The 12,476-nt window shown below is 36.8% G+C and overlaps 1 protein-coding gene across 3 annotated transcripts in view; it reads left to right on the forward strand.

Moving 5' to 3' along the window:
- The first annotated feature begins 506 nt into the window (after positions 1 to 506).
- Positions 507 to 12,476, forward strand: part of LOC131435050 (G-protein coupled receptor Mth2-like) — a 91,707-nt gene continuing 79,737 nt past the window's right edge. The window contains exons 1-2 of one of the 3 annotated variants that reach the window (XM_058602527.1): positions 507 to 1,009; positions 1,170 to 1,227. The gene's annotated coding sequence lies outside the window, so the exon portion shown is untranslated. Of the gene's footprint in view, positions 1,228 to 12,476 lie in introns of all 3 variants that reach the window. The other 2 variants (XM_058602526.1, XR_009230430.1) reach the window with 2 other exon arrangements.

A 12,476-nucleotide genomic window follows, 5' to 3' on the forward strand; every position in this document is an offset into this window, starting at 1 on the left:
TTTTGCCGCCGGAAAATTACACTGCCCCAGTATGTTTCAATCTCAATCTGATCTTAGCACTCTCAAAAATAGGTTAGGCTGGCAGAAATCTCATTGAGAATAGCTTATTGTTTGTAATATATTAACAGCCCGTATAAACAATCACCTGTGTAGCGGCTTGGTTACTTTCGGAGCAGCACGAATTCGTTGCTCTGTTTCTGACCAGTCCCTACGTGTTTAATCTGCTAACGTGTTTTAGCCATTTAGCACTCCCAAAGCCAGCAGGGGTACGCATAAGCTTAGCCGGACAGCAGTCGTGCTAGTGCAAGACATCCACAACACAAGCAAACCCTGTTCGACTGGATCTAACCGGGAAGCAGAGGAAATCCCCCCGAACAAAACAAAAATGAACCGTTTCATGTAGTCGTGGAATGACTATCGAATAGATACTGCTGATACCGACCCGTTGGCTGAACAAATACCGCGAGCGTCGATCGAGTTCGATTCGAGTTCCGTCTGTTCTGTGATGCAGCCAGCAACAACTGCTCGTCCCGGCAGCAACCGCGGCAGGCTCGTTCAGTTGTGTCCGGAAGGTTGGTGCGATAGCTCGCAATTTACTGGTTGTCTGTCAAGTCTTCAGTTCCGTTCAAATCCGTCGTAGACTTTTGAAAATACACCAGTAGAGAAGTGAAGAATTTCGTTTGGCTTACATTTTAGCACCCATCGGAAACGTTTAGCAGCGAGGAAAAAGTGTTTGTTTTAACTACAGGAAAGTGCGAAGAAACAAATACCGAGCGGGCCGACTGTCATGAATGAAAGTAGTGTTGTTTGGGTCGTGTTTTTATTGGTTAACATAAAAAATGTTTTCTGGGAAATAAATCGGTGGACCAGCGTGGACAATTTTTGTTGTTGAATTTGTTCGTTTGTTTGCGCGTTTTCACTCGTCGTGTTCATGAGTCATTAGAAACCAGTTTCTGTCTAGTGTGGAGTTTGGAGCAAATCGAAAAGCTTTGTGGCGCTTTCCTGAAAGGTCAGTCTGTGTGTCAGCTAATTGGTTCGCCGGTAGACGACTTACCGGTGCGATATTGATAGCATAGTTAACCAGAAACCAATACCTCCTTTGGTAGTGTCGCGTGTGAGTGTGTGTTTTTTTGTTTACCGGTGTCTGTTTCTCGTTTCCGGTTTCCCAGGCACAAAAGTAGTTGAGGAGAATCCAGCGCTGAGAAATTCCAGAACACAACAAAGCAGGTAATTATTGGCGATATCATAGTAACGAGCGCGTGACTATTGTCTGACGCCTAGGAATAATTAGTGGCGGCCGAAACGCTTTGCTTTCATCGAAGCAGACGTTTCTATTGAAGTTTCAGATTTGGTATGCAAAAATTATTAGGAAATTTTGTTCTATTTAGTCAGTCTGAGCCTGTTTTTGATAAAAATATGGTAAACTTTTGCTATCATCTCGTGACGTTTTTCGATTTCGGTTAAAGCTTTTGGGTTCAAGTTTTAGATAGCAAACAAATGTTTTTTAAGGTGAGCTAAATGGTTATTGAATGAATAATTGTTTTAAATGAAAAAAATGGTATGAATTTTTTAGGATGTCAAGACGGCATTCAAAAGATTAAAAATTTAGCATAAATGCTACAACAGTTCTAATCTACCCAATGGAGTGATTATGATTTTCTCATAAGCGTATCCAGTACTGTAGGATCCCCCAAGACGCTTCTCCTTGATTCTTGAATAAAAGCAAGAAATTTTTTTGGGCATCAATTTACAATATCTATCATTTGAAGCACTTTTGAGACCAGACTGTAAGGCAGCTGAGATCCGGTGGAACTACAAAAATTTTCATGTAAATCTAAGTTTGTGAAAATCGGTCCAACCATCTCTGAGAAATCGATTGAAGTTTCATTTCAAAGTCTAAAGGTCCCGGCCCTAAAGCTAAATGGTAGAAGCGTAGTGAATTTGTAGTGAAAAAGATTTTTTTTCGCGTTTGGCACCGTCGTTTGAAATCTTTGATCATTACTTCTTGTGCTTCCGGAACCGGAACCCGGGAATCGGTATAGCCGAGGTGAGTTAGTATGGTCATCATCTAAGAAGTCATACAGAAAGAATTATTTTGAAGTCAATTTTCCGGTTTTTTAATCGTCGCTTCAAATGACGGGATAAAGTTTTGCAACACTCATCTCTCAAGAAAGAATTCCAATGCCTTCAGGGTTTAATTATAATTTATAGGGATTTAGTAATTGATTCAACAATGACTACCTGTTTTATGACAGCTATAATCAATGCCCTTTTTGACAAGTACAATAATAATTAATTGTTTATAAAGCTTCTATGAAATCGTTTGCATAGATTAACAAATTAGCATGACTTTGGCCTTATCATTAGTTTTTTAATCGCATTGCAACTCACCAAAAATAAAATAACTAGTGCTTGAATAAAACAATGCATACACTCGCAGGCCGTTCGCGTCCATGCACGATTAGTCGCGAATAAAAACTTTGTTCGGCTTTTTCTGGAAACTATGTTTTGCATTTCTCTATCGCTTAGGATCGTTTAAGAGCTAGTAATGGGTCATTGATCAAGTTCGAAGATCAAATGACTGTGACTATTGGTTACGGAGATGTAATGATATAAGTGACGTAATCGACAAAACGCGTTGTTTTTTTACCCCGCAATTTTCTCAGAGATGGCTCAACCGATTTTAACAAACTTAGACTTGTTTGAAAGCTACTATTAGGTCATTGATAAAGCTCGAAGATTAAATGACGGCAACTTCTGGTTCCGGAGATGGTATAAGTGACGTAACCGACAAAATACATTTTTTACCGTTCTAATATAAATATAAGCCAATATTTGGGGATCACCTATAATTTCGTGAAGCAGTCGTGCTCAAAAGTTTAAGCACCTCGAAAAAAGTCCTCATGCTAAATTTGAGCTAAATCGGACATGGGTAAGGGGTGCTGCCCGGCGGTTAAGGTTTATAATCTTCGATCTTGAAAAATCACATGAGATTTCCTAAATCAAATTTTTTTATGCCAAAAGTATCAAAATTGCATGAAACGAGTCGAGATTTAGTGTTATCTCGAAAAAAATGGTTTTTAAGAATATCGACTTTTTGGACTGGGAGATTCGATAAGTCGATATTTAAAAAAAAAGTTTTTCGAGATGACACTAAATCTCGTCGTTTCATGGAATTTTGAGACTTTTGGCATCAAAAATACAATTCGATTTCGGAAATCTCATGTACTCCTTCCAATGGTATTTTGTCAATATCCATGAAAATTGCACTAAGTGGATTAAGAAGGGTTTTGCCTTTCTCATATAGAAAGGTTATGGAATCACTGTGAAAACCGACTTTTGAACCAAAACCCGGAGGGCTGTATGTCATATATCAATCTACTGAGTTCGTCGAGTACGCAAAATGTATGTGTGTATGTATCGTTTTTTACACTAACTTTTTTCGAAGATGGCTTAACCGATTTTCACAAACTTAGATTCAAAGTTTTGTGATCCCATACAAAATTCCCGAATATTATTTGGATTCGACTTCCGGATCCGGTATGTATGTGAAAAAACTGTGAAAATAGATGCACCAACTTTTCTTGAAGATGGCTTAACCGATTTTCACAAACTTAGATTTAAATGAAAGCTCTTATGGTCCCATACAAAATTCTTGAATTTTTTTTAACATGACTTCTGATTCCGGAGTTATAGGGTAAAATATGCAAAAAAAAAATCAAAATATGTGTACTAATTTTTCTCAGAGATGGTGTGACCGATTTCACAAACCTAGATTCAAATGACTGGTCTCATGGTTCTTCACAAAACTTCTGAATTTCATCTGTATCCGACCTCCGGTTCCGGAATTATAAGGCGATTAGTGCAAGAATTCCAATTTTAAATTACTTATTACTTAGACCGATTTCATCAAACAAATTCAAATGAATGATCGTATGGTCCCATACGAAACTTCTGAATTTCATTTGGATCCGACTTCCGGTTCCGGAATTATAGGGTAAAGAGTGTAAACACTTCTATACCATCACTTAGAGGGACGAAACAAAAAGCGAAAAAAATCTAAACTGACCCCTAAGCTACTCCATCCGATAGTCATTATCAGTAGATGGTAAAACAAACTGATTTTGGTTATCCTGGTTTTCATATTTCGATTCCGGAGGCACCAATGTTGCTCGAATATTAACAATGCAACGAACGCCAATGATCATCGTTCGCTTTCCTTCGCCTTAGTTCGATAATCGCTCTGATATTCGGACTTGTCTGTATATTTGGGTGCGAACGAAGCCGACGCTGCTTCGTTGCTCGCACGAAGATCTATTCCTTGCAGTTGTTATTCGCATTGAATATACCCCCGAATGACTTAACGCGAATATGGAACGAATATTCATACAGCTATCATCGTCAAACTCTAATTCGCGATGATCGTTCGTGCTGTCTTTGAAACAAGTAAATTAAGACGTTTCCCCTGCAATAGTACCATAGTCTTATGTGTGTGTGATGAACCATATCCCAGCACTCCCCCATTGCTGCTATCTCACAAGATATGATGAATTTATTAGAATAAGAATGCTTCGCGAAGAATAGAATACAACGATCATCGCAGTGACGCTATTCGAACCAATTCGAGAAGTAAAGTGAATGAAATAATGACAAACGAATGTATAAAACGAACATGCACGATGTATACCAGCATCGAAGAATGTATTAGTAGATTCGGGTACTCTACGATTATTGCTTATTCATTTTCACCCTCTTTCGTGCAGTAAATAGTTCAACGTTGTTCGAAACGGGCATATTCGAAGACAGTAAATTCGTACCGAGGATCGGTGAATGAATTAGTTACACGAAGAATATGTGCAACATTGCGGAGGCACAGGAAGTAGTGGTGATATTTTCTCAAATGGATCTCACTCACTTTTCTTAGCGATGGTTTGACGATTTTTCACAAACTAAGGTTTTAATAGAAGGTCATGTGGTCTTGTACGAAATTTCTGAATTTCATCCGGATCCGACATCTGGTTCCGGATATATAGGGATATATACTCCAATAGTCATTATCAGTAAACAGTCAACTAAACCGATTCCGATTAATCTTTCAAGAATCTAAAAAACTACAAGGATCAGCCCCTGGGGTTGTTCGAGCCATTGATGTGGAACAAGACAAACAAAATTTCTAATGATCGTTATTTTCAATTAATCGTCACACTTTTGAATCCGCAAATGCACAAGAGTCTGCTTAGATTGATCTTTATTAGGAACCAACACCGAACACGCTAACCCAGAATGAAAGACATCATATTAACAAGATATCCAGCTCTCACATTTCCCGAACAAATCATTGGCAACAACATTTTTTGCGAGCATGGCGCCCTCAAGCGAGTCCGTATCGAATCTCGTACACAGAAGTAGGGAGAGAAATGTCAAATTCGTGCGCGCCAAAATAGCAGCAGTGCGCACCCATACAATTGACATGATATGTTGAATGTGACACCGTGCGATGGCGTTGTTGAACTGAAGATTGATTTCGCTCCAAGCTGACAGGGTCTGCCAGAATATAGACTTTAAGGCTATTCGCAACGCGGTGATGGATATCTGTTCTAAAATGACATACTGTTGTATAATTTAAAACTGTCAAAAATAAAACTCGAGCTTTACGATCTCAACGGAAAGAAATGTCATTCGACGCTTTGACATCTCGTCTCTCAGATTTCGTAACAGACGCTCACGCAAAAAAAAAAATTAAAACAGTGTTCTATTCATGTTTCAAATATACATTAATTTAAAACAATTTCGTCGAGCAGTTTTAAATCTGTTTTAAATCTGTACTCGAAAAATAGAACTAAATCTCAGCGTCGTGATTGACATGTTTCAGTTGTAGATCTAAAGTAGATTAGTTCATATGAAATAGAACAGCCTTGCGAACTACCTAATAGTCGTGATTTGTATTTGTTTTGTAGCCGACGAAATTACATCAATAGCCCAAATGTATGCAATTATATGGTTGTATGTACATGCTTGCGATACGGATATCGATATTTAAGCTTCTCTTCGCCAAGCTTGTGTTCAAGTTTTGTACGCAGCAGTTATTTTTATAGCGTTTCTCTACCATTACTATCCTTCTGCGATTTTTGTTGAAGCGATAAACTTTATCCCATCATCAATCGAGTTCATCTTATATAAATTAGAAATTAATCTTATGCACTCAAAATTTACCCTGGGGTAGTTGTCATTTTCTCAGACAAACGACATAACATGGAGTTTCATCCGATCTTGCATGATACAAGATCAGAGCATACCAGTTAAAGCTTCAAATCGTTTTATGGCACTTTTTGTCTTGCTGTTTACCAACAACCTATCTCTAGCATACTACGCGTAGGACTGAAACGTTAGCTATACAGTGGGGTCTCGTACAACGCGGATTCGGTTTTTCCGGTATTCGTTGTTGCCGGATTCGTTACTGCCGGATAACCGCGATAAACGGGACCCAGAGCATATGGGATTTCGACTGATTGGGGCTGTCAACGGTTATCTCGCTTCGGTCAACAGATAGAGTCACACTATCTTCGGCAAACTTGTTGTAGATACTTAGACCAACAATTTAGTGTAGTTTGACAGACAATTAGTTAAGAACTGCTCCGTTAGGGGCGCTTCGAAAAATGCATGATATAAATCATTCGCTTAATACAGACAAAACGATTTGTAACTCGCAAATTATAGTATTTTGAAGAATGCGGGAATTAGGGAGTTTTTGTCAAACAGCAAAAGTAATAACTCGGACTTACTCCATCAGATGTAGCTAGTGTGCTTGAATACAAATATCAATAATCAGAATTATGTTCTTATAAAAAGAACTGAAAGATATAGAGCGGTTTTGTTTGTTGGAAAGTTGTTAGGAATGTTATAGTTTACATTATGAAAACTATCTTAGTTGAGAACCTTTCAACAGAATGGCGCTATTGTGATCACATAAAATTTATTATGTTATATCTCTAAAACCTGATGATATAGATTGGCGGTGTTTTCGGAAAGAAAGTAAAGGAGGTAAAAACAGATTAAATAGTGTGAACAGTTGTAAAATTTTTTTCTCAATTGGTGATGTTGGTGTGCAATTCTGGGTTGGAAATTCCTGTAATCTTGATTTTGTTGATTTATTAATATCGTTTTTTAGAGGGTTTACAAACTGGTTAGAAGGTTGATAAAAGCTTGTGTGTGAATTTGAGAGCAGTGTATCTTCCTCAACATTGCTTGGTTTATCAAAAAGTATTCGATAATGGGAACAGTAGTTTAGTATTCAAAAAAGGTTGCGCTATTGCGATCATGATGACTTAGATAGCTATTTTTTGGGAAAATTATATTTGTTCGTTTCGTGATTTATACTAGTTGACGGTAGAGATTTCTTCTACAATGCTTGTGTAGGAATTAATAGCTGTCTGGTCGTGGACAAACTTGATGAGAAATATGATTACTTTTATGGGATTTCTCAAGTTTCGAAATATGCGGTTTCTATATAGTTTTCTGAATTTTTCGGTTTGTTAAAATAGCTGTTATTTCGGAGGATTCGTAAAATGATGCAAACTCATGTGCTTCCCTAAGTCATAAAATGATTTTGTGTCATGCGATTATCTAACAAATCTACTAAGCATACATCCTACGCGACGCTATCGTAACTGTGTTAGTGTGTTTCTGAAGAATTACTTTCTCGCATACATATACATACACAACTATATACTAGTTGAGTCGCGTTGAAAGCTAGAATATAAAAACAACTACGGTGCAACAGAGAGAACGATCATAGATTCATTCTTTCGTTTCATTTGGTTGTGTTAGAGACGTGAATATGTAATTTTTTCCTATATATACGTTGTAGCTAACTTTCTGAGCATCCAGTAGAAATTAAGCAGATAGGGCATTTTGGGCGCGTGAAAAATAAACCCTGGAACGGGAAAGATCCAATTTTCATTGGTTTTCCTTTACCAATCGTCTGCTACAAAATTTTTGATTCAATTTACGAACTTCACAAAATTCGTGGGTGTAAAATTTATTAAGATTCGTTGAAAAACAGTTGAGCTATGACAGATCGAAGTTACCGTTCCAACTTTTTTTCATTTGGAGTGTTAATAATGTACCAAATCACGTGCTTTAAAAAATTTGCAGCGTTCGAATCTCCCAGTAACCGGAGCAATAAAAAAGGCTGGATGACTCGAGAAATTTCCCAAGATTGAATGAGAAACTGTTTCATTCCCGAGTTAGAATAATTTTGCTTAAATCGCAACATCGAAATTGCTTTGATTGCATTCAATCAGTTTTAGTTCAAATTAAGTCATCAACGTTGAAAAATTGCTGGAAAAAACTACTTCCATTTTTTTTAGCCTGGTTCACAAATCGATGATATTGAAAACGAAAGAATAATTTCTGAAATTAAGGATTTCGGTGAAAAGATGGGTGCTGAACATCGTTCTCGTGAGGAAATTGATGACATCATCGCTGATAAATTGATTACGGCAATGGTACTGTCTTTTTGGCTCTTTATTGTTAACTTGACATCCACCGCGTCGAAGCCATTCAGAATAAACTTCTTCGGTTTGCTTTTCGTAGTTTCCCTTGCAGTGATCCCTACAAACTTTCCCTTGCAGTGATTCCTGCAAACTTTTCGATTTTTGCTTCTTATCCGTTCACCGAAATATGTCTTTGGTCGTTTACGTAGCAGCTTTTGTTACAAACTCGAATTGGTTATCCGCACTTGTTATACAAATTGAATTTATAGATTTACTGCCTGATGAAGAGTGTGACTAAGAAATTTTCTCTCCATTGGTCTTTAACCTGTTCAATAAAAAAGGTTTAATTCAAATAAAATCAAACTATATGAGCAATATATGTCACATTTTATGTACTTCACATTATATAATTGTATAAATAATCAAAACATTAAGTATGAAATTCTAGTTTTCACACTATCTTATACTATGTTCACACCTGCAGAAAATAACATGTTTTAAGGATAGTAATATAAAGTTAAAACCGCACTGTTCACACTAAGATTATGTTATACGCATGACATATTACTTGGCATTGAGTTTGTTTATAAACAAACTGCAAAAATGCCTACGTCGCAGGTACGAAAGATAAAAGTATTTTGACAACATCCGAAAAATAAGCCTGGTACTTCTTCTAGCTATGAAGGATATTATCGTTTCACGAATATTGCCAACGTTTCGAATATTTTTGAGTAGCAAATGATCAAAAAAGTCATCTTTTAATTCAAAAACAAAAGTGGTTGTACCAGTCTGCGTTGACAGGTCGTTTTTCCAAAAATCTGTATTCGGCGCAAAAATCTATCTGTACCATATCGGTGTCAGAGTCTCTTCTACATAAGTAGTAGAAAATGTCACCAAGAGGTGAGCAAAAAAAGGTCCCACGACAACCTTTTTTCAAGTCTATTCAAGCTAAAAACCAAAATCGGTACTTATCTGTATGATCGTTATTTTGGAAGTACATATCTGTATTGCGGTATAGACGGCAAAAATCTGTATAAATACCGAGCAATCGGTACACCTGGAAACGTTGGTACCAGTTTCCAGTTTTGTTTTATTATGATTACATGGCTACTTTGATGGAAAACTGCTGTTGTTGAACAGCTTGTCAATTGACATAGTCGTAAAGTGACGGAAAATGCTAGCAGGGTTGTTCTTTACTGACAATTATATCATGTTATTTCGGGAAAACATGTTTTAATGCGACGTTTCTGAATATGAAATAACGCAAAAGTAAAACATGTTATTTCGCTTAAAACATGAAATCAGAGTTAAAACTTGTTTTAACTCATAGTGTGAACATAGTATTATTCCTCAAATTTCAGATGTCGATACTACTTTAGTAACTTACTAACGCCTTAATACTCTTAATACTTTAGTAACTTACTAACGCCTTCCAGAAAAACAGTTCAAGATCTGTCTCTCCTTCATCAACTTATTCAAAAACTGATCGATAAGATCACTCTCATAAACAAGTATGGTATTCAGTTACAGAAGATCACATTGTAGATACAATAAAAGCTGTTTCATCAATCGTTCAATAGGTATTGGAACCTTGAAACACCTTCTCGAAGAAACCATCTTAATAAGTCAACATGATTTTAAGTTGCAAGAATTTCGAACGTTGAATGGCACACAAGAGTCAGCCATGCGAGAAATTTCAATTACTGTTTACACAATTTGATCTGTTTTGACCTCCGGAACATTCTTTACGAAAACACCGACACCACCGAAAGTAAAATATTCGTGATATTTCATGTTCAAACTGTTTTCCTATTGTGAACATATGAATTATTTCATGCTCTTTTCAAAGCGCCCCTGGTTGTGCAGTTCTCAACAAATTGTCGGTAAAACTACACTAAATTGTTGGTCTAAGTATCTACAACAAGTTTGCCGAAGATTGTATAGCTCTATTTGTCGACCGTAGCGAGATAATCGTTCACAGCCCCAATCAGTCGAAATCCCATATGCCCTGGGTCCCGTTTATCGCGGATTCGCTTTTCACGCCCCCGGTGTACCGCGTTATACGAGACCCCTCTATAATTTAGTTTCGCGTGCTTCCAACAGCTTCGCTTTTGGTTCGATTGACCAATCAGAGCGATGCTTTCCCTTTTACATATCGCTTACTCCTTCAAAACCGTCGACTATGGCAGGGAAATCCGGTATGCCGGAGATTTTTAGCAGACAAAATAGGACACTGCTCGCTACTAATCAAAATTTCAATCATATATAAATGAAAATACGTGGGTTGATACATTCAAATCGAAACGTAGAAGTATTTCCTATCAAATGATGAAATAATATTAATAATTGATACAAAATAGACTGAGCTGTAATTGCTTAAAACCAGACCACATTTCTATGTGTAGTTTTTCTTGAGTTTCTGATTTGCACCACTATATAGAAAATAAAGATGTGTTCCACATCAAAAAATTATTTTGTAGAATACCACAGTATTATATATGACAGTATGTTTGATATGAGAAAGGCATCATTACACAACTAGGTGGATAAAAACAGGTTGTTTTAGATTGGAATCCCTATTCTCATACAAATAGGCAACACAAATGTCAAGCGCTTGGTTTTGCGAACTACTCGAATCAATCTGGATAAATTGGTGTCAAAAGTGAGCCCAAATTATTGTCAGAAATTATCTTAATAAAATGGCAAAAAAAATTTAATGAGACTTTTTCGATGAAAGAGAAAGGCATTATCACACCACTAGGAGGGCTTTTTCAACGGGGTGTGACTCATATTCCAACTATGGTCGGAGCTACAACCAAAAATATTCCTTGTTATTCAAATAAGTTATTAACAGTTAAAAGTGCTAAAACAGGATCGAAAATCGGAAAATGGCCGCCATTTTGTTCTTTCTCGGTGGAACGTGGTGCCCAGTCAACGGCATTAGCGGAATAATAGTTTCAAAATTTCGGTTTCTAGTGAAAATCGTATTCTGTGTAGTGTAGGTAATGTAATTACTTCGATATATCATTTTCTAGGCCAAATTTCACAGATTTTCAGTATATCGCTGAAAAAATAATAACTGAAATTCGATTGATTCTGACCGCAAATGTAATTTTGGTTTTGTCTTGTCGTAGGGGAACGAATGAAGTTGACGTTGATACTTTCTTTTGTTGCAGTGAGAGATGAAAAAGCATCGTCTCTCTTCGTCTGTTTTGGAAGCGAACGTTTACGAATGAAACAGTAGTTTAGTTTAGTTTTTTTTGTTTGAGACTTTCAGCCGTAGACTAGTTCGTCTCTGGAATGCAGCAAATAACGAATATTAGACTGTTGGATTGGATTTTTTTACTGATTTAAGCCCTGATGAATGCAACGAAATGAAATAACACCCATGCTGTATCAACAGCAACACAAAACATAAAATGCCATCGATCGGCAAAAAACAGGAATTAATTATGAGTACACCTGGTATAAAAGCACACTTTTGAAATTGTAGTTTTTTTACCGATCAACATGTAATTCCGGAGTCGGAAGTCAGATCCGGATGAAATTTAAAAACGCACACCCGTACACACGTATGTGCAAGTACAGAAATTTTGCGATCTCGACGTATTGAGTTGTTGATGAAACAGCATAATTCAACGAAAAGTCCTCTTTGAATTTTATGAGTGAAAGTATACTACAGGGTGCGCCATCTAGATAGTACTTCGATAAATCAGCCAGATTCGAAAATGTCAGTCTTGTATCGCTTTAGTCATGTATCGCTTTATGCCAAAAAAATGGGCTGAAATTTCGATGATGTACATTGAATACAAGCTTTTATTTGTGAAAGCTGTGCGCGAATATCGTACAAAATATGGTAGACTTTTAGCGACCTTTTTTTTCCTGTGGGGCAATTTTCAGAGTATATAGAAAAAAAGAATTGTAACAGTCTCGATGTGATTATCAATTGATGTTAAAAATATTTAACTTGCTGTTAAAAAC

The sequence above is a fragment of the Malaya genurostris genome, chromosome 3, assembly GCF_030247185.1.
Source record: "Malaya genurostris strain Urasoe2022 chromosome 3, Malgen_1.1, whole genome shotgun sequence".
NCBI classification, from domain to species: Eukaryota; Metazoa; Arthropoda; class Insecta; order Diptera; family Culicidae; genus Malaya; species Malaya genurostris.